The sequence below is a fragment of the Rissa tridactyla genome, chromosome 9 (genome assembly GCF_028500815.1).
Source record: "Rissa tridactyla isolate bRisTri1 chromosome 9, bRisTri1.patW.cur.20221130, whole genome shotgun sequence".
Taxonomy (NCBI): domain Eukaryota; kingdom Metazoa; phylum Chordata; class Aves; order Charadriiformes; family Laridae; genus Rissa; species Rissa tridactyla.
The window spans coordinates 32,366,076-32,393,553 of record NC_071474.1 but is presented as its reverse complement, the minus strand read 5'-3'; the positions used below and the strand labels follow the sequence as shown (position 1 = coordinate 32,393,553).

Sequence of the window (27,478 nt, the reverse complement as noted above, 5' to 3'; positions counted from 1 at the left end):
TGGAAACAGCATGCTTCACTGCCATCTCTTTAATGTTAGTTATACTTTGTTATATTCTTGTATAAGATCTCTTTACGAAAGAGGATACAAGGATGAAAAAATCATCTTTCTTAAAGAAAGAGATCTTATACAAGAATATAAAGAAATAGAAATATTATAAAGAATAAATATAAATAAAATTAAGAATTATTTAAAATAATTTTTAAAATGAAATACTTTGATGAATATTTCCAAGTACACTGCCTTTATTATACCTCAGTTACTCCTTTTCCTTTTTTAAGGTTCTTATTTGGATAGAAAAATGCCCCAGAAAGAACCAGAGATTCTCAGCTCTTTGTCAGGGTATTTTCTGCATACAGCAGAAATGCCTACCCAAGGTTTCTCAAAAGGTGCAGAGGACTTTGAACTGCTGATTGCACAGCAGGTGGTTAACTTGATGTTATGCTCCTTATTGGTACCATTCACTTTTTTGTCAAGCTCAGTACAGAAAATGAGAAAGCAGATACAAGCTACCACTTATAACAATTTCTAATATCAGTTTTCAGACATTCTAGATAAGACTGGTTTTGGTTTTTTTTCTCTTTGGGAAGGGACATAACTAATCAATGATTCAGCTGGAGCTGAGCCATCTTCATAATTATAAGACAAAACATCACAAAACAATTGGTATTTCCATGTAGCAAAATCCCAATTCTAGCATTCTGGAACGTTTCCTCGGAAATTGAGTAGGATACTTCTGGGATCTGTTTATTAAATTTGTCCCACATAGACTCTGACCTTTCAAAACACAGAAAAGATCATGTGGCAACCGCTCCCAGGAGTGATTTTTATTTTGTCTCTGACCTCTCCCCCCGACCTTGGGAGAAATGCTTTATGTATATATAGTAGAATATCTATACTTCTTTGATTCTTTGAAATAGGAGAAACAATAATTTTTGAATATTCATACAGTTCTCTTTAAATATATATGCAGAGCAGACTATTGCATGAGACTTCTATAATTCTTGATCATTTAACATACAGGTCAGTAGAAAACATCCACAATTTAGATCCAATTTCCAACTTTGCAAGCCCAGAGAACACAATTTCTGACACTGACTTGTATTAAAAAAGGTAGAATATGAGATGCTATTGTTCATTTATAGAGCAGCAATTATGAATGGAACTATTTCACTGGAATTCGACACTTATAACTTCTGCTTTCCTTATCTTTAAATGTATTGATTTTATCAAGTATTACAAATGGAACTGACAGACCACTAAAGTTAGGGCTATAGGGTTACTACTTTGGCTAGTTTCGGATTCCTTGCAGTGGTTAAATTTTAACAACTGGATTTGGAATTATCTTTCACAAATCTCTCCCATGTTTTTGGAAAGTCTGGGTTGATCTGTTTCCAGCAATGAAGACAGGAAATAATAACACTGAGCTGACTGTATTACTTCTTTCAGTACATATGCAAGGTTTTCCCTTGGCCCTTGCTTTGAAACAGAATTGGAAACTTGACAGGATGAATTGTACTGCATGAAAGAGATTCCTGAATTTATCCTTATGAGAAGACATTAGAATCTGACATAGCTATAAACCTTTAAAAATCACTATTTGTACACAATCGCTAATCTTTCCTTTGGAGTTTCCTGATGAAGTTTCAAGCACTCTGTCTACATCAAGCATGACCCAGAAAGCCAGATTTCAATCACGCTCACAGGCCCAGGAAATATACAAGGCAGAAGATAAACCTACACACATATGCCAAGCTAATCATGTATATAAATCTTGGGCTTCTTGCAATGATTTTAGAAACCCAGATGTATTAATGAATAATTTCAACAGCAAAAAATAAGGCCTAGGAAGATTAACAAACCATACAGGTTATTTTGGTTTAAGAATTAAAAGAAATTGTAAAATCACAAGATGGGGTCAAAAAAGACAATTTATTCCAGATATCAGAAGGTACCAATAAACAAAATCTTGCCCCACCAGTTAGATTTCAGCTGCTGCCAATTTGCTGCCAACGCATGCTCTGACTAGGAGTAGGTACAGCAAGTGGGATTTGAATACCACAGTTAAGGGGCTCAGACTGCTCTAGGCTGTATCAGCCTTTGGGCTCTATTTAACATACTGGATGCTTGAGGATGCCTGAAGTTCTCTAGTAGTCCCTGTTCCAATCTTTGATCTTTCTCCTTCCTTTAGATGTTTGCCCCATTCTACTTTTCAGGTGGCCAATTTGCTATTTTCATTTACTTTTCAAAGTAGGTAGCTCCCTTTGAACAATACAGAGTTTATCTTATCATATATGTTTGAAATAAAACTGTCTTACAATCTCAGATAGATTTTAAAGAACACAAAGGTGAGCAAGAAATAAATAAATAGCTGAGTATTCTGTATTTTTAGCTGATTCACTGACAAATTAAATACAGGTCTTAAAATTCTTGTATTACATTGTCAATCTGAAAGGCAAAATTAGATTAGGTACAGACTTTGAAATTTAAAAGCAGATCTAAGGCAACTCTCTTGGCAGACCAGTAGGATTTAAAAAAAAAAAAAAAAAAAAAAGCCCAGCTCCTACTCTGCCTTCTGGCTCACAATATCTTATTCACTGCTACACAGTTTGAAGACTAAGTCTTACCTTGTTTTAATCCCAGAAATGGAAGCTACTAATTTTTAATAGTTAAATGCGCAATGGGAAATTTAACACAGTAAGTCAAGGTGCACTTCCCTTCATATCAGCCTTTCAAGTCTGCATGTAGCACAGGCATCTGCTGTTTCACTGACTGTTACGTGCATTTTGTTCTGCCATTTTTAATTGTGTTAACAATAAGGTAATGGGAAATGGAAAGTTGTTGTAATATGAGAAAAATTTTCTGAAGATGGGTTTAATACAGAGTGTCCACAGAAGACACAGGGAGTATGAGAATGAATCAATACAGCACACGCAGAAAAAAATGTATCCTTTGCTCATCCTGATGGAAAACTCTTGCTTCTGCTAAGGTAAGGTGTACATGTACAGAGTGCGTACATGAGAAAAGAACTGGAAAGGAGACATTCAAGGGTGAAGATCACTAAAATTCAGCTCTTTTCTTTGCATCTGTTTGCCACTAGAATTTATGGAGGACTTTGAGTCACACCATCCATCATAGACAAATGCTGAAAAGACAGAAGATGGAACTGTGCTGTTCTGGGAAAGCAAACAGTCAAGCACATCACATAAATTCTTTTTGCATACAGCTATTTTGCTTTTCTTTCCTTCATTATAATGATAATAATCTGTAGTTCCTTATTCCCATGTCTTCAAAGCCTGATTTTTAAAGGCTCCTTAATATGGCATTCTGTTACACAAATACATACAGACCCACTCTTCTTTCTTTGCATCTGATTCAGCCGAAAGACTAATCATATGCAGACTGAACCAAGCACTCACATCTGATTACGGAATTGTTGGTGTTAAGGAATCATAACAGACATTTGTTTGATGGATACATCCAAATACAGTGAGAAAATGCACACTGTGAGCATGTTACATTTGACTGTTTCCTTCATACTCAGTGCCTTTTAATTAGAGAATGCCTGAACGGACAAAGCAATGTTCGCTGGAGCTGATAGAAAAAATAGCTCTACCTAATATAAAATACATCAACTAATATTACTGAAAAGCAAACATCCAAATGTCTTTCTGTCTCTGCAATCAGAGACAATCTTGTTAGAAGATGTAACTGTGACTGCCACAATCTCAGCTTCAAGGAGTGAAGGAGAACAGGAGTGATACCTCCTGAGCCCCCACAGCCGCTAATACTGCCTTTGCTACAACCTACATGTGGACAGACCAGTCCCGTACAACAGCTTTGGTTAAGTTAAGCCTTGGCTCCAACCCATTTATGTGCAAGACTGGACAACAATGCTCTTCTGAGATGGAAAAAAAAGTCCTACTTAATACTATGTTATTTGATTAATTAGGATGATCAATTAACATAACACTATATTAACTGACATTTCTAACTGGAACTACCTGGAAATACAGACAAGTACATCCTTCAAAATTAAATCTGTAACACACACAGTAACATGATAAAACATTTGAGAACAGTGGGATTGAATAACAGCAGAAATAGATGTCAGTATGACTTATGAAGAAGCACACCCAAAAAACACTACACCAAAACCTTAGGTAAGATTGTTAACATAAGCAGATAAGTAACTGTATTTAGCTGTCCTCTTTGTAAAAGGACCGAGCATGTAGCTAAATATGGTAGGGAGCTGTTGCTGAAGGACAACTAACAAATAGAGACTGATGGGAGTAGGTATTTGAAATGGTTTGTTATAAAAAAAAAAAAAGACTGGAGAAAAAAGAATGGAGGAACACACAGCTGCTCTTGGACTTCCCATTCATAGATCTTATGCACACGTAATTAGTCAAGAAGGGACAAGGAGAAAATACTGCTTTTTAGCAAAGATGTTCAGTATCTATTTTGATCACTGAGCATGGAAAATGACACAATGATAAAAAGGGCCATCTTCTCATATCACTAATACATAATCTTATTGAACAGTTCTATTTTCCATGACTGGACTTCAAAGTATCGAAGTAGGTACCGCTTATTACACTATCAGACTTTAAATCAAAATCGAAAGCACTAGTTTTAATACACTAACAGCTATATGGAATAGTATACACAAGCTACTTAGGTTTCTTAAGTCTGATTTCATCATCTCAGTGTTCATGCACTGAGAAGCAGATAGATAAATTTCCAACTTCGAAGCTATTTATGTACATAATATAAACATGACAAGAAAAACAGCATGTAGGATGTGGCTCATATGGCCCTCTGTTTTTCTCTATTCCTCAGGAAGTATGCCATTAACAGTACTGCCTTACTTTTGGAGGGAGGGGACGAAGTAGACATCAATTAAATGTTTGTTCTTTTACTTGTATTAGGACTGGTTTTCTTCTGTGGGGTTGTTTTTTTCTGTAGTGTTCTCATGCTAGACTCTACCTTTACCAGAAGTTAATCAAACGCCAACTAGCCCCATGAATATGCCCACACACAGCTTCATGCTGCAAACTTGCACCTTTATAGGTCATAAATTATCTCAACAGGGGAATATAAACAACCCTGGACTTTGAGCACTATACTACAAATAGTCTTTAAATCAAGATATCATGTCAAATGATGCACATTTTTCTAAGACTTCTACTCGTCGGATTTGCACTTTACTTTCTATTATTACTTTTTTATTAAGGAAACTTAAATCCTGTTGAGAAGAGCTTATTTAGGTTGAGCTGTCACCTTTAGCTTCAGAACATTAAGTCTTGACAAATGCTTCTTTTGAAGTCTGACACCTGTTTCTTTGGCATTTCCCACTTTCAGGAACTCACTAGACTATAATAATACTCAGCACAGCAGAGGTAAAGAGAATGAATTAAAGCAGAAATGCTTTCAGACGTGAAAGAGCAGTACAAAAGAGCATCCCTTTGCTCAGGTTGCCTCAGTAGTTTAGATAGGACCTCAGGAGAGCTCATCTCAAAGCTGTATGTTTTTGCTTTAATGGGAATCTAATGCCCATGAAACAAGCCAGATTAGGTGCCCCCAGAGACCAGACAATTCTGTCTTAAAAGAGACACAGATCAGCAGGAGAAAACAGATTTCTTTGCAGATACTTTGAAAAGTACAGAGAAACATCCTTATTACTAGACCTTCTCTTAGGCCAAATATCAGGTATCTGCTCTTTCTATAACTGAAATGCTTGAGGGGAATATTTCTAACATACTCTGAGATGTGATTCTGTTAGATTTTCTTTTACATTTGGTTTCATAAAGATTGTGATGGTAAATTTCTTCAAATACTTATGTATCAGTTTGGGGGAATTTACATCTAGAAGGGAATCCCTAACCCACTTAAAAACAACTCCCATGAACTCCCTCTAAGCTTAGAGTAGACCTACAGGACCAGATTCACAGTTTATTTACCTTTGCCGTGTATTTATACACCCACCATTTCTACGTTTTTTCACTTTATTCTCTAGAGTTTCAGGTATGAATTTGCAACAGAGACAGGAATATACTCATTAACTCATTAGGAACTAGGTACTTGAATTCATTTCTTTGAAAAATCCACCTCTTCCAGATATTTCAGAACCTGCTTTTAATCTTATAAAATAGAATCTATACGGAGAATATTTTTTCTATAACCAACAACAAATGCAGTCCATTTTTGGGAAGGATTCACCATGATGGAATACATATTCAATTGTATCCTGAAAACCGTAAGAATCTTAAATGAAACCCGTTAGATTCATTTTACTGAAGAAAGGGATGTCAAAAACCCTTTCAAAACTAGATTACGGACAGCACTGCAATGATAAATTCCATACTAAAAATGTACTAAAATGTATAAACAGCCTTTTAGAGTAGTTTCATACAGCAGCAAATCTTTCTAATCAAACTGACCATCTTTCAGGAGTGTATTTTACTGCAATTTTAAGCAGTGCTTATACCGACTGGGGATTTTGTTAGCAGGGCTAGCAGTACTATCTTTTTTAAGAGTACTTGGCACATTCTTTATAACACTGTTTTCATCTTTTCCCAAATCTGCTAATCTTTAACCAACCTGGCTGTAATATTCCATACAAGGATCTGCTTTCCAATGACATTTTGGTAAGGATTCAGGCAATTCTGAATATCAGGTTAAAGAGCAAATGAATTAGTGAGAAAGAAGTACAAGTATTCAATGAAAAGGCGCAGAGCAGGGCTCCCCGGTGGCTGTTTCAGAGGCAGCTCAGAGAAAACACAGAGCTCCTCATCAGCAAGAGCACAGGAGATGCGGAGGCAGCAGCGGTTGCTCGCACCCAGCAGCAGCCAACAGGACTGCTCGCTGTCAAAAGCGCCACAGTTGTTGCATTGCAGATTCTTTAGTTACACATCGCTAATCAGCCCGGTTGTGCAGAAGGAAAGGAACCTTTTCCCTGTGCATCTTTAGAACAGCCATTGTGGCTGACAGAGTCAGACCCTTCCCTGCCCCATAGCCATGGCGCACCGACAGGAGTGGGGTTTCTGGTCTCCCTGCGCGCAGTGTGCAAAGCGTAATGATGCACAGAGGCATAACTCTGTTGAGTATATGTTCACCCAGGGGATCCCAAACAAATCACCTCTGAGCCTGTTGGTGGGTCACTCTTTTTTTCCTGGCAGGCTGTATGTGACAGATTACCATCTGAAGACTCCCACTCTACCACCTCTGAATGTTAACTTTTCAGCCTCAAGTTTTCACGCATATATATTTATATACATGGAGAGGTCACTGTTCTTATTTATGTGGGTAGATGTGAAATGTAAATTTTTGCAGTCAGCAGATGCATACATTACAAAAACCAAGCACATTAGAAAAAGCTAACGATTAGAAAATTACACAAACATATACACAGACATACACACTCAGTGTGTATACTTATAAAATAAGTTAAGCATCAAATCTCCTAAACTATTAAGATAGCTGAAAAGTTTAAGTAAAATATATTATTCATTACATGCAAATTTAGGACACGCTGAAAAAACTTTCATCGTTTATAAACCAGTTATATCTTTAATGTTCATTGTTTTCTAAACTCGGTATTTTTCTATATTTAATAGACTAAACAAGGTGTTGAGTGACAATACAAGTACACGTGACAATAATTCTGTTTGGGCATGGCTGCTGTAGGAATTTAAAATGTCGATCAACAGCCGTGCAACTGATGTTGCACTTTTGCTCTTAGGTCATTACAATGGAAGCGTAGCACCAGTGCTGCTACTGCTCAGAGTAGGAACAGACCAACTTAAAACCTACCCTTTATTGATGAATTTCTAGTGGAAAACAAGCTCAAAAATCTTATAAACTAGGCTGTTAAATATATTCCAATATTTTTTGTTATCTTTTCAGACGTACATTCCTAAAAATTGTGTCCCTGCTTTTAAAAACATCTAAGTTTCCATCACGAGTCCATAGCCATACGCATCACGGCCAAGCACTGTTGCAGCTGGGGTGTTGCAGGCAGGGCTGGAAGGCCAAATTCCTTACACAGCTGTGTCTTTTGACTTTTACTCAACATTGCCAATTCTTAACTGGTGGTTTTAGACTTACCTTGCTGGACAGATGATTTAAAGAAAAGTACATCGCTTCTTAATTAGCTGAATGATCTACAATGCATTTCATGCCTGAACAAATATAATTGAAACAATTGAAATCATATTAGCCATGCAGAAAATAATCAAACTGCTGGCTTAGCTCTTGGTGAGGACTGGTCACTTTTCTAATTTTGCAATGAAAATGAAAAACCAGCAATGCTGTAAAGCATTAACACCAGTGTTGGTGTATTTACAGCCGAAATTACTATTCTGTTTTAAGCTATGTATTTTGCCAGAAGACATGCCCAAAATTATGTCCAAAGCAACCAGCAATCATAACTAAGAAAGACATTTTTCATACTCCAGCCCTCATCAGAAAACTCTGTAATACAAAATTAACAATCACACATTAATCTCTTCTAGAGAAAAAAATAATCATTAAAAAAATAATCCAGAAGAAAGTGAACAAATTAATTTCAAGTTTATGTTACTCTGCAAAGGATAAAATAACAAAATGTGGATTGAAGAACTGCTACCTCTCTGTCACAGTCAGAGTGTGTAAAACATCCTTTCGTTACTAGAAGGTGTCGGTACCCGCATACTTAGTTCTTTAGATATTCATAAAAGTGTATATGAAGCATATCAATATAGCACTCAACAATGCCATTTTGAATCACTAGGGAGCATGATAGGCTGTGGAGGTGAAATGGATCCAATAATATTTGGGAATTATAAGAGCATGAAGAAGCTGCAGCCATAAAATACTTGAAGTAGAGAGGGCACAGAGCTGAAGAGCCAGAAGCAGGTCCTGACATAGAAGCAAGACACTCTCTGTGCATCTTGCCCTAGTGAGATACAAGCTTCAGACTCATGTCCGAAGGCAAAGGGTTACTCATCACACACATAAGTAGGTTTTGTATTGGTGTCAGTGTTAGACAGTGGCTCCCAGGTCATCTAATGGAGGTCCCAGAGCCCTGTGACCCTCACAGATCAGCCTCTTGGCCGCTGCAGGCTGGCTCTGGGCTCAGGCTCTGTGGAGCTCCCGGGGTCTGCTGCAAGGAGCTGCTGTTCACTGCACCAAATAACTTCCCCAGTCACTCAGCGGGAGCTGGAGCTGCTGCTTTGTGGTAAGCAGCTGATTAGCTGTGTCTCGCTTTTGTGTGAAGCAGTAGCTTCCACTGAATTCCTACAGGGCGTTCAAAACACAGTCATTTGCCTAATGATTTGGCAATGACTTGGAACTGCTTCACATGAAACAGAAGAGACATGGCGTATTGTGATATATTGCCTCCCTCAGTGCTGGGCAAGTGTGGAGGCAGAAAGACAGCTGTCAGGGACATAAGGGCTGGAGCTGGCCCTTATCGACCCTTGAAGATACAGGAGGGGAGAGGGGAGCCCACAAGAGCTCAAGGCATAGGCAAGACATTGAATAAGATGAGATGGAAAGCAGAGAAAGACAATGCAAATGTTGGGAGATCAGAGAATGTTTGCTGGTGATAATGACAGGGAATAGCCATTTCTGACAGCAGGGGAGCTGGACTGTATTTTGAAATACTTTCAGAGCTGACATTATCTGAGAGGGCTAACGGACAAGGCAGGAAGGGGACTTAAAGTGTAGCAATACTTTTATCTCCTATGGCAAGTTTGTTCAAAGTTTTTTTTATAAATAAACATGTCAAGTCTAAATATTTTTTTTTTACCTGTACATTATTTTTCAAGAATTTAAGTCTACACAACTTCTAACTATGCTACTGTTCACATGTATTATTCATGTTTACAATCATATTTATCATTATTTCAGTGTACAACTAGCAGTAACTTTGCAGAGGACATTCTGAACTGATAGAAAAGCTACTTACAAATACAAATAACAGCAATAAATCCACTTTGCGTTATACAGGATTTAAAATATTACACTGTTGATAAAAAAACTTTTTGTATTAGTAAATGTGAATTATCACAGTAGATCCAAAGAGAAAGGGAAAACTTAAAAAATGTATTGTGTGAAACTATTTATGAAACCTAAATCAATGCCACACATAAGAAGCCACAGAAGTTCAAATAAATCAATCAAAAATAGTTGAAAATTAGTGTCATATTTTGCCTATCATGATCACTCTGCTGCATTCTTAGTTCTATAGCACTATTGGGATGACACGTAACTAGAGCTGAGTACTTTTTAATGAATAATTTATCTCACCAATTTTGCCTCTTTTTTTTCTGTGACATATCCATGAATAAACAGATCACAATTTGCTTTACTTGTATTTCAAAGTTCTCTGACAGTCCCTCCTCAACCCACTTCCCTTTACAGTGTTTATATTGCTTACATGGATATTCCAGATTTTGAAGTTGGAAAAGGTTGGAATCAGAGCTATATAGTTCAGTAGTGTATGGTCATACACCATTGTTTCTATTCCCCAGTTGGACTCTTCTGAAGTAATTGGGTGTGATTGTTCATGGAGAATAAATTAGACTTTGCTTTTTGTGATCCTGAATGTAAAACCATCTCTCTCTGTGCATTAGCACCAATAAAATGCAGAAGAAACGCCACAGAAAGCTAACACACAAAAGGCATGAGCATAGCTGAAAGGAATTCATTTAAAAATTCATATGAATATTCATAGGGATTTTTCTTTGCAGTATGTTCTCAAATTAAACATTATGAAAACAACTTTTTCCTTAGTAAATTCAACTTTGGTCTGCTCACCTGTTCTCGACAAGGCCATTGGGAACACTTTAGCGGTTGGAAGAAGGACAAGTTTGGGGCTCTGGTTGGTCTGGAGTTCAGTCAGGCTTTTTTTGGACCCAAGCCTAGAGGCATCTCTTTTCTATATCATAGTTGGGCTCTTCAATCGAAGGCAGCAGTGAAAATTTTGGAAGGTTCAAGCTGAAAAGTAAAGCAGGGCTGTTTCCTGGGTAGGGTCATGAAGAGGAGGGGATCACCTTTCCTTGTGCAAACTAACACTAAGACAGCATTTTGCTGCTGCGGAATAATCAGTCGCTTAATATTTTGATAGCAATTTTGTATTATGTGTGAAGCACAGGTTTTACATGCCACACTGGGAGGCAGTGCAGAAATACATCATTCACATTAGTCAAATGGGGGCACTTTGCATTCCCCATATGCCTTGCTATCTCTGCTTGTAGGTGCTGAAGGGAAGAGGCGGCCCTAGATTTCTATTAACAGTTATCGCACTTCAGATAGATTTCTAAGGGATTACAGGTTTAGAAAAGTCAAAATCCAGTCCAAGACATATATATAAAATATACTATTCTAATATAAATATAATATACTCTTAGCAAAAAGTAAATTTAAAGACAGACAAAGTAAAACAACTGTGATAAAAAAAAGTAAGTCAGAAGTTATGTTCCAGGAGCAGAAGTAATGCTTAAGGCTGTTTTGCATTAGTACATTTGAAGCACATCGTTTCCTAATCTACTTCGAAGTAATGTTTAGGGATTTTATTAACATAAAACAAGATAGTGAGAGCAAATTTGATATCAATTAACATACTAATTAAATGTCACTTAGTAGTTTTAGCAATTACTTGATATTTAATTAACCACTTGAATACCTTGGGAGATCCAGATTATTGTACGTGTAATCAAAGGGCAATTCTTCTGACCCTGTGGGTATATGCTGCATGTCAAGACAATCTGTAGATAGCAACAAAAAATAACTTTATGCACTGTGACCCCAGGTATGCTGAGTTGCTGTGTACCCAAGAGATTAATTTAATAATTTGAATGCACTAAGTATCACTTTAAAAGCTTAAACATACCACTACTGATTACGGACCTACATAAACAACATGAACAACGTACAAAATATCAATTATTTTAGTTCAAGACACATTTTAAATTCATACTGCAAAATTGTCTTGGCGTTTATGAAACTTATATTCACCATCAGGTCCTTTTATTTTTAGCAAACAGCTACAAGGATTGGAGAGTAAGGAAGCAAATATTTTTAGGAAAAAATTACTTAAGGAGTGCAAATATGTACCTGAGCTCTTCTGGACTGTATTCACAACAAGACACCAACTTTTGCAGAAAGGACATTTCCTGGTGGACCATTTCTGTACTGTTTTTAGGAAAAAAGGTCTTAATCACTCACAAAACAGGCATGATCTCTGCCTGTTAAATTGCCCTGTCCTACAGACAAGTCTCCTTCCTCCTACTTCTTTTGGAGCTGTTTCTGCGTTATTTGGCTCGTGCTGTTATGTTGCACCATGCTGCCATGACTACTACAGCTACAGTATTAGAGATCCAGTCTTTTCCATTTCTGACATTTTCTAACTGGACATTAACAGCTCTTAACTCTCATTTTTAACCTCATGCTTGTAAACCCAGCAACCTTCCCACTGCTTTTGATTCCTCTCTCAACTGCTGCATTATTTATACTTCCATTTCTCCCTGTGCATGTCAATATGGAGAAACTGGGCAAAGTAACCTTTTTGTTCCCTTTGTAGCTCTTTATAATTTGCCAGACAAGAAAACAGATCTTCACTCATCTTGGAAAAAAATACATCCTTTGCTATATTTGTATTTTCAGTCATCTTTTAACTTCTTGTCTATGTCTCGTTTCTATACTCATTAAAGCTTTTTATTGACAACATATCTTCAGATCTCTCTCTCAAATCAGATACCCATCCCTGTCATTCCACCGAAACCAATCTAAGTCTCTAATGGTCACTTTGAAGTAGAAATAGAGAATGAATGCTCCTTCCTTCTCCCTGTTCACCTATCAGCCACCTTAACAGCAAGTGACATGCCATTTACTTAAAATCTTTCCCCCTTTTGCTTTTGTGTCTTTGTTCTCCCTTGGTTCTCCTGAAATGCCTCTAATTTATCCTTCAGAGGATATTTATCAGTCTTCTTTCATTTATGGGCAGGGACTCTGTATGGGTTCCTCCCAAATTCCTGTGGGGTCCTCTCTTAACATAACCCATACCAAGGGGATTGAAAAGTCCTTGAATACTTTGACTTCTTTTAAAAGGATTTACTTGTAATTTTAAGTGTATGAAGTGAGTTGATCTCATTCGCAGTTTACAAGGGCTGTTCATGTTTTAACTATAGCTTCTTAATCAGAGTAGATTTAAAGGAAATAGAGAGGATAGTTTGGCATTTTCTGAGCTGTGTTTTCCCCCTGGAATTTAAAAAAAAAAATATCAAAATCTTTATGTTCAATGAGACCAATGAAATTCTATTTCAAGAATAAAAATAATAATAAATCAACCTGTATTTTTGTACTTCATTCAAATTTTCACAGTAGTACAGCACAAGCTTGTCAAATGTTTTGAGTTTTTAAGTATAAATTAGGTTTTTTAAATGTAGTTTATATTTATAATATAGAGATTTTTAAAAAAATCTGTCAACTCCAAAATACAGATTTTTAAGCTTTGTTTCACACAAAATTTAAATTTGCTTTGTTTTTACCCCAGTCTAAAATGGGAATGATTTGCCATCCTGCAAGAAGGAACAGGGCTCTATTACATGTTAGATAATGCTCTAACCAGGAGGCTGAATTTAACTTCCTTGCAAGCAGAAAGATTTACGCCTTTAAAATATAAACGTAACTCTGGTGTGGTACGAAGAAGAGAATAGACTTCTTTTAGAGCAAAGGTATGAACTAATTGAGAAACCGTACCCATTGCTTAGCTTGATTTGTCTAATTCTCTCTTGAGGGGATCCTGAGACCACTGTTGTAAGAGGAATGACAAAACCACTGATGAACTGTCGTCTCGGGAGAGTTTCACACAGATCAGCAAATACAGACCTAACCTACCAGATAGCATCACACTAATAGACTGCCGGCAGAGTGGTTTAGACCACCTGCTTTCAGAAGTATTCCATTCCCCTAGTTTAAATTAAGGCCATATCTGCTCTCCGTTGTCGAACGGCAAATACCGCAAGTTTAAAATACCCAGTAATATCCTGGGCTAATATTGCTATACATTAGCACCTGAAAATCCTTTACTTCAATAAAGAAAACAACCGGGGAACATATTCTCCCACTATTAACAATGTTGGAAAATATAAGCAAATAGAGGAAATGGAAGCAAAAACATAAACAGAAGAAAGCAATAGTTTACGTAAGTAAAATAAACACCTCATTCTTATACAGCACTTTTTATCATTACGTTTCAAACTACTTTACAAACAAGATCACTGTGACAGTTGACAGTTTTCTTGCATGATTCTCTTGGCACATACACAGATACTGCAAGCACACCCAATCTTTAAAAATTTCTCTTCCATAACGCAAAGGCATGGCAAATGTTTCCATCAATATTTGCCCAGAATTTCTGGCCACTCAAATCTTATCCCTATTTTATTACGCACGTATGTCACCGAAACCTTAACTCCTCCTTTATTCATCATCTACAACCATTTTTACATATCTTAAACATATTAGTTATAAAAACGGATATTTACTTCATAAATTGAAAAAAAGAAAGCTTGTGCACTCTTCATGGACTTGTCTTTTTGCATGTACCAGATACACTTCACCCTCAAAGCAATGTTCAGAGATAATAAAATCATTCTAATGATTATTTATCTATGTACTTTGCTATGTTATTTAAACTTATATTTACCAATATGCTTATAGTTTAGTAGTATCTTGGGAAACAAAAAAAAATAAAATATACAACTCGCATTAAAATTGCCACAGGGGTTGAGGATTTTGCTTGGAAGAAAGAAAAACTAGTGTTTAATCAAAAAAGGCACAGTTACAAAAGGATTAATTTTGGATCAGAACATATAACGAGTTAGATGTTTTCTGTCCCAGCTGAGAGTAGTAATTGGAAAATCATGGTTTACACAAAAAAATAATTATTTTCTTATGATCTGCCTTTCTTTCATGAAGCCTTGCATCTTCATCACTCAATTACAATCTGAGAGATTAAGGGACTCGATACATACTAGGTCACCTATTATTACAGACAAGATTTAATTGCAATATTTACATAAATTCCTTACCCACCATAGGGTTTAAACTGCTTGTACATGTTCAGCATACTAAAAAGGGACAGGATATTCATTAGTTCCACTACGGGAAAAACTACAGCAGTAACCTAAAAACAGAGCAAAAGTCCGTCCTATAGCGTTTTCTAAAAGAAGAAAATTAGGAAATGTTGGTCGTTGAAAAATTGTAGATTAAATCTTATTCCCTTACAGAGAGTAAAAGTTAGCTTGATTGCACTGCTGTAAGAACTTCCTAGGGGAAATTAAACTTGATAATCCCAAGGTGTTTCCCAGAAGACGCCATGCATTCGGTAATGTTCATTATAGCTTGCTGAATACCAGATAGAATTTAAAGTGAAGACTCCTAAGGTTTAATCAATATAGACATGCTAAATTGTTCACAGTATAAAGCCCTGATTATGAAACAAAGATGTGGTTAAAAGGGAAGCCACAGTACTTTAGGTGGATTTTTTTTCCCCGTATAAACTGGTTGGTTCATAACTAAGGTGAATAGTGACTGCCAAATCTCCAAAACAATCTTTGTAGCAGCATCATAGAGTGCTTCATTAAGCTCCTGGGACTTCTACAGCACTGCCTGTTTTCAGTGAATGATGCTTAAAAACAGGTAGCAAATATTTTGGAGATTACTTGCTACAAGATTTAAAACCTACACATTACTATCATAAATTTTAAGATTTTAAATGCTTCCTTTGGAAGACCATGAAGAGTATGAAGATTTCAATTTGAAAAAAATAAACATATTTGTTGTCTGCTAGCTGTCCAAGTTTTAAAGAAAGAAATAAAAGAATATACAGCATAAACTGACACTGGTGTTTGTTATCATCTGGTGATATACTCATAGGACAATCAGCAAAGGACTGAAATGACACATTAGCAGTTCAAAGCACAAAGAAAATGAATCTTCAATTTTGATTAAATGAGTTTGCAGCATCTGTGGCATCTTTAGATAAAAGAAGTTGCCAAATTGCTAATTGCAAAAATAATCCAGAGTCGCAGGTTTCAGTGCTGGTAAGGAAAAGCTGCCTAGGAAGAAATGATTTCAGCTAAAGCTGAAGAGGATACCGACTCTCTCAAATCTTCAGTAGCTTGGACAAAGATCAAGGGTTTTTTTTAGGCTAAGAGAAGGACCTGAAATTTCAAACAAAATGTAGCTGGAGACATTTTATTGAGTGAGCCAGGACTGGATTTATGGTTCTTCTCCATCTGGTGCTGTCTAGATGACATCTATTCAGCACAAAAGAGAGATGATGCCCCCTAATTTTATATGGGTACATATGTCTTCCCATTCCTTTGATATACAAGGGATAATCAAGCTTGAAGATTTAAACAATTCAATCAGTAAGGGTCTATGAGATGGATATAGATCAAATAAAAATTCTGGAGAGCATTTTGGAATAAAAATGTTTTGGAGCCAGTACCCTCTTTAAGGTAACTGGGATCTGATGGGGACCAAGCTCTGCAGGGTTTGCCCTGTTTCAAAAAATAATCGCACTTCTCTGTCAAGTATCTGTTCTCCACAATTTTGGTCTTTCCCTGCCTCATTAAGGAGAAGCTGGAAGGTTAATTTTTCATTAGTCTTCAGACCGGGAGGAGAGTCTCCACTGTCTTCCTATGTGCTGGAAAAAAAAGGGGTCCCTCCCTACAACTTCTTTCTTTACCACTCCCAGTCCGTGGGAGAGCTGCTATTACAACAAGAAATTGTCTCCTCCAGGCAGTTTCTGTGACACTAACAGGTTGGCACAGGAGAACCTGAAGTGGGGCTGCACCAGCAGTGAAGAAAAAAATGTACTGTTCATGTCAGTTTTGTACTTTTCAATAGCTTTAAGTTTTTAAGTTTTATTAAAAGAACACAACTATCTATCTCATCTCTCATGAATTCATGGCAGAAGCGTGACCCGCAGCATCCGTTCTTTAGGTGGTAAAACAATTTGGAAATACATTTTTCCTTCATAATAAACAAATTTAAGATTAATTGAATAAATTAAGTTTTATTGACTATATTACTTCTATTTTCTGTAGGAGTTTTTTTGGGGTTGGTCTTTTTTTTTTGATTACCACAGCATTACACAGGGTGGGGGGGAGATTTAAAATAAAACGTATATTTATTGTATTTGGATGAAGCTGATGTTAATAATTTCTCAGATCTAGTCCTTTCTTGTATTTTTCTTGTGACTTTGGACCAGAAGATTATGACTTTCATAATTAAAAAGCCCGAGGTGCTTCCGAAAAGAAAGTATAAAATGTTCTGCTGAATCTTTCCTAGAGAGCACAGTTGAAACTGCAGGTCATTTTGTTCAAGAGAAAATAAATTCTGCTGAGCTAAACTCAAGAATAAGAAAATTACTAACCAAACTTCAAGATCAGAAGGTAATGCTAGCTCTTAAACAGAGAAATAAATTCAGTGAAAAGAGGCCACTCCATTTGGCTGTTGGACTTAGCATTTCTCATGAATGCTGACCAACATTTTAATTGCCACTAAAAGCAGACGGAGCTTAAATATACATGATGTGCACATCAGAATCACTACAATGGAATTTTATAAGAAAATATTAAGTCTCTATTAATTAAAAAAACCACTACCTTTACTTAAGTTTTGGTAAAACTGACAAAAGAGAAAAAAAAAATCAGAGTTAATATCAGCCTTTTCCTTAACTCATTTTCCATGCACTGATTCTGTAGCTCATTTGTAATTATGACCTGATCTGACATCTTGATGGAATTTACTTTAACACAGATTAAAATGATGTGGCAGTCTTATTTCTCTATTTCCCTGTTTTTCTTCTGCTTTCATTGCATCTAGAATATGACTTAAACATACTCCCTTAGCACCTTATCTTGTTTTTTAAATAGGTGTGTGTGCGAACTCAGATTATAAACAATGACAGGTTACTTAAAATACGAATGCAGTGAATTATAAACATACTTTATGATGATTAGCTTAGATATGGTCTTAAAGACTTTACATACAATTACTAAGTTAGGCAATTGCTCTTTTTAAACACTTTCAAGAATTGCTTGTTCACATAAAAAGCAACATAAACTTAAGTATCTTACTCAACCAGCATCTCATCGTGGGTTCTGAAGCTGCAAAGGAAACAATAACAAGCTTGTATGTATGAAACAGTTAAAATCAATGATAGCATTAACTTACTTAAAATAAATATTTTATTCCATTTCCTTTCCAGATGAAGTTGTCAATACAATCAATGATAAAGCGGACAGTGCCAGAATTTAGAAACCACTGGAATCTGAAATCTCCATAATCTCTACCATCATGTAAGAGTTAGTTTACATAACATTTACGTTTTTTTTCTTGTTGAAATTTCAGAATTTTCTGTTTCACAGTCTTTTATCTAGTTAGAAGTTCCAAGAGTAAAACTTCGACATTTATTTGGCCAGTTTTTAAATGGGAACTATAGACATACACCAATATTACTTTGAGCAATTAATCCCAATGAATGGGAGGAGGTTCTAGTGTTCTGTAAATCTCAGTGGAGAAAGTATTATCAAGTGTGCCAATCACAGGAAAAACAGACAATTTTATTTTTTTAAGTCAAAAGAAGGAAACTATAAATATATTCAGATAAACTGTTTATGTATTTATTACATAAATTGTATCTATATAAATGTACTATATATAATACTATTTATATATAGATGTATATAAATATATTTACTTATATGCAAATATACTTAAATTTAAGTAGATATTATTTTACAATTGCCTTGTAGGAATTTTGCTCAAAGAAATAGCTTAGACATCACATCTTTGATTCCTTCACCATAATACATGTCTCTGCCAGAGCCGTGATTGATTCTAAATAAGAGGTTGACTTCCTTTGGATTGGTAGGTAGATGAATGAATAAATAATTCGTATCAGGTTTTCTTCATGTTTGTGAGTATTGCTTGATCAGATTATAATGATTTGCAAGCATTCGTTATATAATGAGCAAGAAATGCAAGTTCCAGTAGCCCCGTACAGAGGACCTGTTCGCTTGTCATGAATAGTTTCAAAATTCCATTATTTGCACTGAGTTCACATAAAATATTTTCAAATGACTGACCATACGGCTCTTTGTAATGAACACACAAAGTGGCCAAGGTTCCTAATTTCCTGGAAGGAAACCAATAACCATGACATTAAAGCTTGTAACATACTTTGAAGATTTTTTTCAGTATAAAGTATTAAACAAATTTACCAACTTTGTCTATAATTTTCCACTCGGAATGCAAGTCACTCTTGGAAGCACCTTGTAACTGTGCTAGGAATTAATCACCACTACCATGCTATGTAGAAAAAAAAAAAAAAAGGTAGTGGGTCGGTGGGGAGAAGGTAGAAATTTTTTTTTTGGTAGCAAAAAGAGACATTGAAATTAGAATAAAGAGTTCTCAACCACAGCCTTGTAATAAGAGCACTCTGGAAAAGTCTTACAGAAATGAAAATCTGAGTTAAGACCTGCTGATAATTTTCCACATTACCATCTTGCATGTTAGCAGTCCACAAATGTTTTCTGTCTTCGACACTAACATATTAATTATTTCAAGTGCAAGATCACATGAAAATCTGAGAATAAACAGTACTTAAAGAACATGGAGAATTCAAATCATTGCTGAGAAAGTACGCTTAGATTCACATTGTCGTCTTGAACTCTTAACTCCTCAGATGTGTGGAACATAAGATTTAGCAAACACAACACTGACTTCTAAATAAAATAAATAGTTTGTATAATTTATCTTCCTCCAAGGAAAGGTGAAGGAGATGGGTCAATGACAAGCACACTATACACAAATGTATTTCTGATAAAGACAGGAAGATTCCTTGTTAGACTGCAGAGTTAACTGGAAATGTTTTTAGAAATAGCATTGGTACAAGCATCTGCAAAATGGGTAACGTACAAGAAAAATGAAATCCCAAACCCTCCTAAACTAAGTTTCTTAACCTTATCCTGGGGTGGGGGGCGGTGGGGGAAGCAAGCAAGGTTCTCATTTCAGTACCCAACACTGTGGGATCTATGTATAACCTGCCTGTAGAAGAGCATGGGAAAGTACTCTTTGACACTAGCAGGCCTTTCCCATTTCAAAGGCACATAGAAGAAACAGTGGACAGGAGAGAATTCTTCCACAAAAAATTGAATTTTATGTAAGGAATTTAAAAAACCTTTTGCCTTGCCTACGATTGTCTTTTTTTTACCTAGACTGACGTAAATTAACAGCATTTCATGGAATTTCACTGGTATAAGGTGGATGAGAGTGACCAAGGCAAACTAGCATCCAAACAAAAACAGTAAAGACATTTACACATTCACCATTACTAGGAAAAAAGACAAAACTATTTGGTATAGATAAAATGTTCCACTCGCTTATTCTACCAATTTAACAAAGCTCATAAATAACATGAAATAATAGATCCACTTACTATACTGATACAGGGAAGGGAGCGAGGAACTGATTCAACTCTTAGAAAATTCTGTTACTATTTCGTATTTAAATCCATCTCTCTGCAAGTCTGGAACTCCAGGCACAAAATGACCATTGTGAATGATTTGCCTCAATTCAAGTCCATGTGATGTTACAGAACTGACTTTGACCAGTTTAAAAATAACACATTACTTTTCACAAGTATCAGTATTCAGTGAAACTCAAAACAAAAATCTATGTATTTTCTGCTTAAAAGGTAAAAAAGAGAGAGGGTAAAAGCAAAAATGGTCAGATATTACAATGGTGAGAGATAAGTAGTGGACATTCCCAGCAGTCTGTGCTAAGACCTGCACTGTTGAACACATTCACAAATGACAGAGTATGGACAATGGTCAACTCTCTGTTGCTTCTTGCACACAAGAATTAAGGCATCACATGAAGTCAGAAGCTAAACTGAAACGAGCAAAAAAGAAGGTTGTTCTCTGTGTTAACAGCTGACAGTGTATCTTAACAAAGGCTGTTGTGCATATAGGAAATCTGCGTAAATTGAAACGAAGATCGGGCAATTAGTTGGAGAAGACCTCTATTACACTGGATTATTTGGGGAATTTGTCATTTACGTCTGCTATGCACGTCCAGGGAAGTTACTACTGGAGAGATGGCACGGGGCTAGAATTACCTTTGATATAAATCAGTACAGCTGTGGTATAAACAACAATGACAATAATATGAACAATAAGCATTACAATTAAAAAGTTAAGAAACCAAGAGGTGAGATTTAGCTACATACACCAGTAAATGAAATAATCCATGAACCGTTTTGAGGCCCTTGGGCCAACTAAAAGGCACAGCTTGTCTCCATTCAGCTAAATTCTTCTGTCCCCCAAGCGGGGCAGTCCTATCTCAGCTGCCTTGAGGGGGGGTGGTTCCTGGCCTATGCTAATCCCCAAACTGTGCTCAAGCATCGTTGAGCGGATGCTAGTTAAGTCATCATGAGCAGACAGCATGCCAACAATTAACAATTTAACAGTATGAACAAGAGTGCTCACAGGCTGGTACAGATGCAGCCATCATACCTAACAGTCCATCGGTGTCAAAGGCAAATAGATTTTAGCGATACCAACCTTCTGCCCCAGGCCTTGGACCCAATACAGACCTTCGCATATTAGAAGAGGGCGTTATACGTCAAGGATAAATTTCGAATACTTGTTATCCAAGTTAGAACCTACCTAAAGGGAAAAACAACCCACATCATCCTGCTGTAGTGAGCATAAGCTAGGGCTTGCTAATTATTATGACTGACATACCATAATTCAATAACTTACTTCCTACATAAAATCAACCCTTCACTATAGAAAACCATCAGTGGGACTAACAAATGATTCCAAACTGTAAAAAGCTTCATTGCTGATCTAATTATGCTCTGCTTCTTGCAGCTCTGGGAAGTGCAGAATAATCAGAGCACAGCAGGCACCAGCCATGAATCCTCCCTTCCTCACAGCCAGCCCCTGCACGCTCTGCTGGACAGGGAGAGGACACTGAGCAGCGGCGCTACGTCAGCACATCAGCCTTCTCTGAAAGGGACCGTGCTTTTAGGTAATTCTGTCTCCTTTATGCCCTCTGAGTAGAATAAACCAAACCAGTGAGGTGCTGGAAGGGTAGAAGAAGTCCAGAAGCTGGAGTGATGTAACAGAACTAAGGAAGAACAGGGTGTGTAGCTGGACGTGCCGGCTGTGCACTGGCAGAAGAGAATGAAATCAGGACAAGGTCTGTGGAGGCCTTAGGAAAGAAGTCAATCAGACCAAAAAAAAGAAAGAGCAGTGGCAGAATGCAGAGGAAGCGGGTCAGTAAGACAGAGTAAACGTGACAAAGAAACAGAAAGAATTAGAGGCAGAAGGAGGGACACACAGATCACAGGGAGTGAAATAAGAGAAATGAGAAACTATCTCTGGGGTAGAGGAAAGGAGACTTACACAGTCAAGAGACAATGAAGAAAAATGAATGAGCAAAAATGAATGAGTAGAACAGAAGTTATGCTTTTCCAGAAGAAGAAAGGCCAGAAAAAAAGGGAAGGGGAGGAAAGCAGAGCAATTAATAAAAGGAATGAGGCAGTAGGGATGAAGGGAGGGACATGAAGGGATATAAAATGGCACAAGGCATACACAATGGAGGAAACGAGCACTCTCTTATTTATTCATACTTCTGTATTTCATGTTATCTTCCTAGCAAGAGTCCCCTAGCTCCATAGATTTTTTTTTTTTTTTTTTTTTTTTGTGGGGGGAGGTGCAGGCAGGAAGGCATGGGCTGGCAGCATATTGCTGCTGAGGGATTTATTATAGCTCTTTTTTCTTCTTGTACTGCTGGACGTATATTTATTGAAATTACCCAAGATAGCGGCTGGCACTTTTTCAGAAATGTCAATATCTGATCTGGAACAGAGAGGAAAATTAAAAAAAAAAAATCCAAGAAAATTCAAAGAGGGGGATACAGATGTAAGGAAGCGATTGGTGTCATTCGTCAGCAGTTACCAGCAGCCTGCAACTATTCAGCTCCTACAGATCACCAAACACTTTTTACCATCTGAATGACATCTGAAACAGAAAAGAGCTATGATTTATCTTTCCTGAACACAGCGTTAACACAGGGTTAACACTGCCTGATGAAAGAAATACAGTTATCTAGAGGGAAATGAAAGACGACACCCATTTTAAAAAATAATCTAAACTAATTCTCCTATTGTTCAGATATTTTGTTGGAATTTTTAATGTTTTCAAGAAACAAAAAAAGAGAAACATTCAACATTTTTAGTCTTCCTCTTTACCTGTTTCTTTCTATCACAATGATTTGCCCACAAGAGAGAGAAAATTCTGTGAAAGCAAAGGCGACACATCAGAAGGTTTTGTATCTCATTGTTAATCATTACAACAACAGTAGTAATAATCCCATGGACCATTTTGATGTAAACGAGAGTTGAAAAAAGATTATTAGCTTGGCCAGCCATAACTGCCTACTAGTGTTCATTAATTTTTTTTATTCATTTTTATTACTATTTCTACCTGTCCTTTTACAGGGCAGTTTTAGAATGCCCAGAGCAAGACTGCCAGGTTGCTGTTTCATCCAGTATCACATCCTGGATTTTTATTGGATTTATTTTTCTTTCAGTAAGTATTTGCTCTTGATGCTTAATTCAGAAGCTTCTTGCTTCTGTGCTGGGAATAAAAATACTGAATTGGTTCTCCAATTAGCAAACACTTTCAGCTGCAAAACTATCAAATCAATACCATATCCTCAGCAATAATGTTAGTTACAAAAGTGTGAAATTTTTTTTCCAACAGCTCTCAATGCCCATTTTTTGGCTAATTAGCTGCCTGTCTGCCTTGTCCAAGAGGAAAAGTTTAATTCCAAAATGAAAGAATTCAAAAACCCAAGAAAGTTCTCCAAAAGGAAATTACTTTCATTCAAACAAAAAATTTCTGTGCTGCCCTTTTTCTTATGAAAGATTTCTTACGCAAACAGAAATTCAATGACTAAACTAAATTTGGAAGACATCACTCTGGTAATATTAGGCTCTTTCATACTGTTTTTTTCCCCGTGTAGTCTCTCCTGAAACACTTGTAATAAAGACAATGAATAGTGGCCATTATATTAATATATAATTATTGTGGTTGTTTATGGTTACGTAAAAACATTGCCAAGTCACATGTGTCTCAGCAAACATTCTTACAGATTTCAACAGAGCTTTTATTTGTTCCACCAGTTATAAGACAACTTGTTTTACTTGAATGAGAAGGTACTATCTTTGTTCTTTAACAGTCTTGATGTACTGGCTGGTTGGTGTTCTCCTTCTATAAATAGCACAATATTGCAAAGAAAGCGGTTAAGCCTCTTGCTGATGGTTTAATTAATTGGTACTAACGTTGCATTTTGCAGTTTCCAGATCAGTTTGCTTGAAATAAGGGTGCTAACCCTGCATTTTCATACTGACTGTGCACTGGTTCGGGACAGACTGCACAACTCATGTGAGGGAAATCCATTAAGAATTACTGAATGCATGGATATGCATAGAAACGCAACCAACTCTGGGAACGGTAACCAAGCTGCAGTCTGGGAGAGTGAGAGAGGGAGCGGACACAGATAGACTGATATGCTGTCAGCAGACAAGAGAGCAAAGAACCGGCCTAACAGATTGTGCTGTCTGGTCAAGAAGCTCCCGGGGCTTTTTAGCTAACTCAGTGCACTCCTAGGTGTTTTCGGCAGAATGATCTCCTCTACAGTAACGAGCTATATTTGGAAAGTAGTCTGTGCTTTTTTCATGTTTAAAGTAAACCAGTAGCTCTATTTGTATCATTCTAATCGGTAAATTTTACAGTGCTCTTCCTCAGTCTGACAACCAATCACAATAGTTTGGCCCAGATTACAAGCGGCATTTCGGCATCCAGCTTGGTGATGGATGATATTTTCAGAAGTGAATTACATGGATAATGCACTTAATTCCAAATAAACTCACTGACCTAAACATGGGATTGCTGAGGATCCTGTCAGAGTTTATCTGCATCTTTACATGCCTAAACATCTTTGTAGATCTAATCTTTCATTTATACTTTACTAGAGGCAGAAAATTTATCCCTCTGCAACTCATCTATGTTATCTAAAGGATGCAATGAAATGTCCAGCACAACCTGAGAAACACACACTGAGTAGCAGAGAATTCAATAAAGCTTCCTGTTCTACAGCTAGTTGCCTATCTCTTTTATGCACATTATTATCTGAGCTAAATTTTTTTGTAGCTCAAGGCATCTTTTGCTTCTGCTGTCTTCTCTTCCTCTGGAACACACTAACAGTCAGGAAAACGTACACTAAAGCATGGGAAGATGAAGATCTCATAGCTAGATAATATTGTTGAAAAAAATATTCTGGATTAACTCAAAAGATGTAGCTGCAACATTCTTGGCACTTGATAGAAGCGTCCTTCCCCAAATGACAAGCGCACAGAACACAGCAGCTATGCTGTGTTAACTGAGCTGCAGGGATAACAGCATTTGGGGATGAAAACCAAATAGTTAGAAGCACAGCAAAAAGATTTTAACCAAATTAACTGTTTGCTTATAAAAATACAATGTTTCACCTCCTTGGAAAATGAATGGCTTTTGTTCTATTTTCTGTTTTTGAATATTTTCTGTTTTTTAAAAAGATTAATATTTTCTGTTCTATTTTCTAAAAGTCTGTTTCTAGTGAACTTACAGCTGGAAGAATCTCTAACTACACATATTATTTTAGGATTAATTCAATTATTTGTTCATCATTAGTCACTACAGTTTCTGTATTTGTTGACAGCCACCATTCAACACATCAGGCAACTGTAGTCCATCATCATAATCACCATACGATCCCATCACAGGATAAGTAATTTTACCTGCTTTCATGCCAAGGGCACCTGAAGAGACTTCTTGAAGTTCTCTATGTTTATTTTACTTAAGAAACAGCATTTTGGAAAAAGTGGGTAGAAACTGCAAAGCCACTGTCAGCCCTTTCTTAGATGTCTGCACATGGGGGATGGGGGGGGTGCAGTTGTATTTTTGTAGGAAGATGATTAATGAATTGTTGACAGTAATAAAGAAGCAGACATCTTGGAGATATTGTTATGGATCACATATCACTTGAAACAGCAAGTCTGCCTCCGTAAAACATTTTATTTGTTATATTGTGCAAATCGATTGTAATTTGCTACTGGCTTCTTTTCAAATACATTTCTTCATTGCTGCCTTGGTAAATAATAAATCACACTAACTATTATTTCAAAATTGAGTGTTCTAATTTAGTTATGAATGGAGAAAGTAGAGATGCTTCAGGATATAAAATCTTCTAGCAGTTCACAGGAAAATAGCCTCTTAAGGATAACCACATCAAAAATCATTTGAAACGGACTACGCCATACTAGCGTGCATGCCTCCATGGCTGAAGGCAGCCTAACAAAACACTGACACGGTTACGCTAAAACAAATAGAAACAAATAAAAAAAAGAAAAGGATGCAAGCAGCAAATAATTCTAGTAGTGCTGTATTAATACTGTTATACAAGCACCAATAGTAAATGCTGTTTTTTAAATATAACATCCCTGGATTTGTCTTCAGACATAAATCAGAGATGTCCTTGAAGATCCAATATCTTTGCTTCTTCCATTCTTCCAGATTACCAATTTATGCTTTGTATAATAAAGCAGATCTGTTTCTCATGCTCACTATGGATGAGTCATGCTTTTAATATACGAAATAAATGTGAAGGAATAAAAATGTTTCTACAAAGTTATGAGATTTGGATGGGCCAAGTATCTAATGGATAATCTGCATTAATCTGATCTATTCCTTTTTGTTTGCTTGCCTGGTTTTACATGACATTATCTTTAAGACCCAATTAGCATCTATGCACCCAAAACACTCAGCCATTGAGAATTTTATACGGATTCAAGAGAAAATACATAATTTTCTTTAAGCTTTAGGTTTCTTTTTTGAGCTACTTACCCTTTTTTGTGGTTGGTTTGTTTTGAATACTTACAAGTACCACAAATTTCTTAACTGAAATCTTTTTGACAAATACCACCTAAAGAAAAACAAAACTCTTGTAAATGTCGCACTTGGACTGCTATCTAGTGACTCCAGCATTTCTATCAGATGTAGTATTTCTTTATGGATTATACCAAGTCTACTTTGGGCTTTTTCATTATTTCTTGAAACCTCTCAATTCTTCTTTTGTTCAAAGTAAAACTTGCCTGTGCCTTGGGTTTCCTGCAGGATTTCATAATCTCTCCACTTATGCATCTCAGCTGACAGTTCCAGATCATTTGGCTATGTTAATATCTAACTGCTACACTGAGACACAGACTTTACTAAATATAAACAATGGACTACGAGTCAGCAACTCCGCTCTATTATCTCTGCTGTCTAATGACTCCTGCTGCCCTATTACACAAACTATT

At 36.5% G+C, this 27,478-nt stretch overlaps 1 long non-coding RNA gene across 1 annotated transcript; it reads right to left on the bottom strand.

The window, feature by feature from the left end:
• Positions 1-10,858: 10,858 nt before the first annotated feature.
• On the bottom strand, positions 10,859-27,255 carry LOC128914927 (uncharacterized). The gene is made up of 3 exons (XR_008468468.1): positions 27,100-27,255; positions 11,672-11,753; positions 10,859-10,983 (listed from the first exon to the last, which is right to left on the bottom strand). It is a non-coding gene; the product is annotated as an uncharacterized LOC128914927 (long non-coding RNA).
• Between the last annotated feature and the right edge of the window lie 223 nt (positions 27,256-27,478).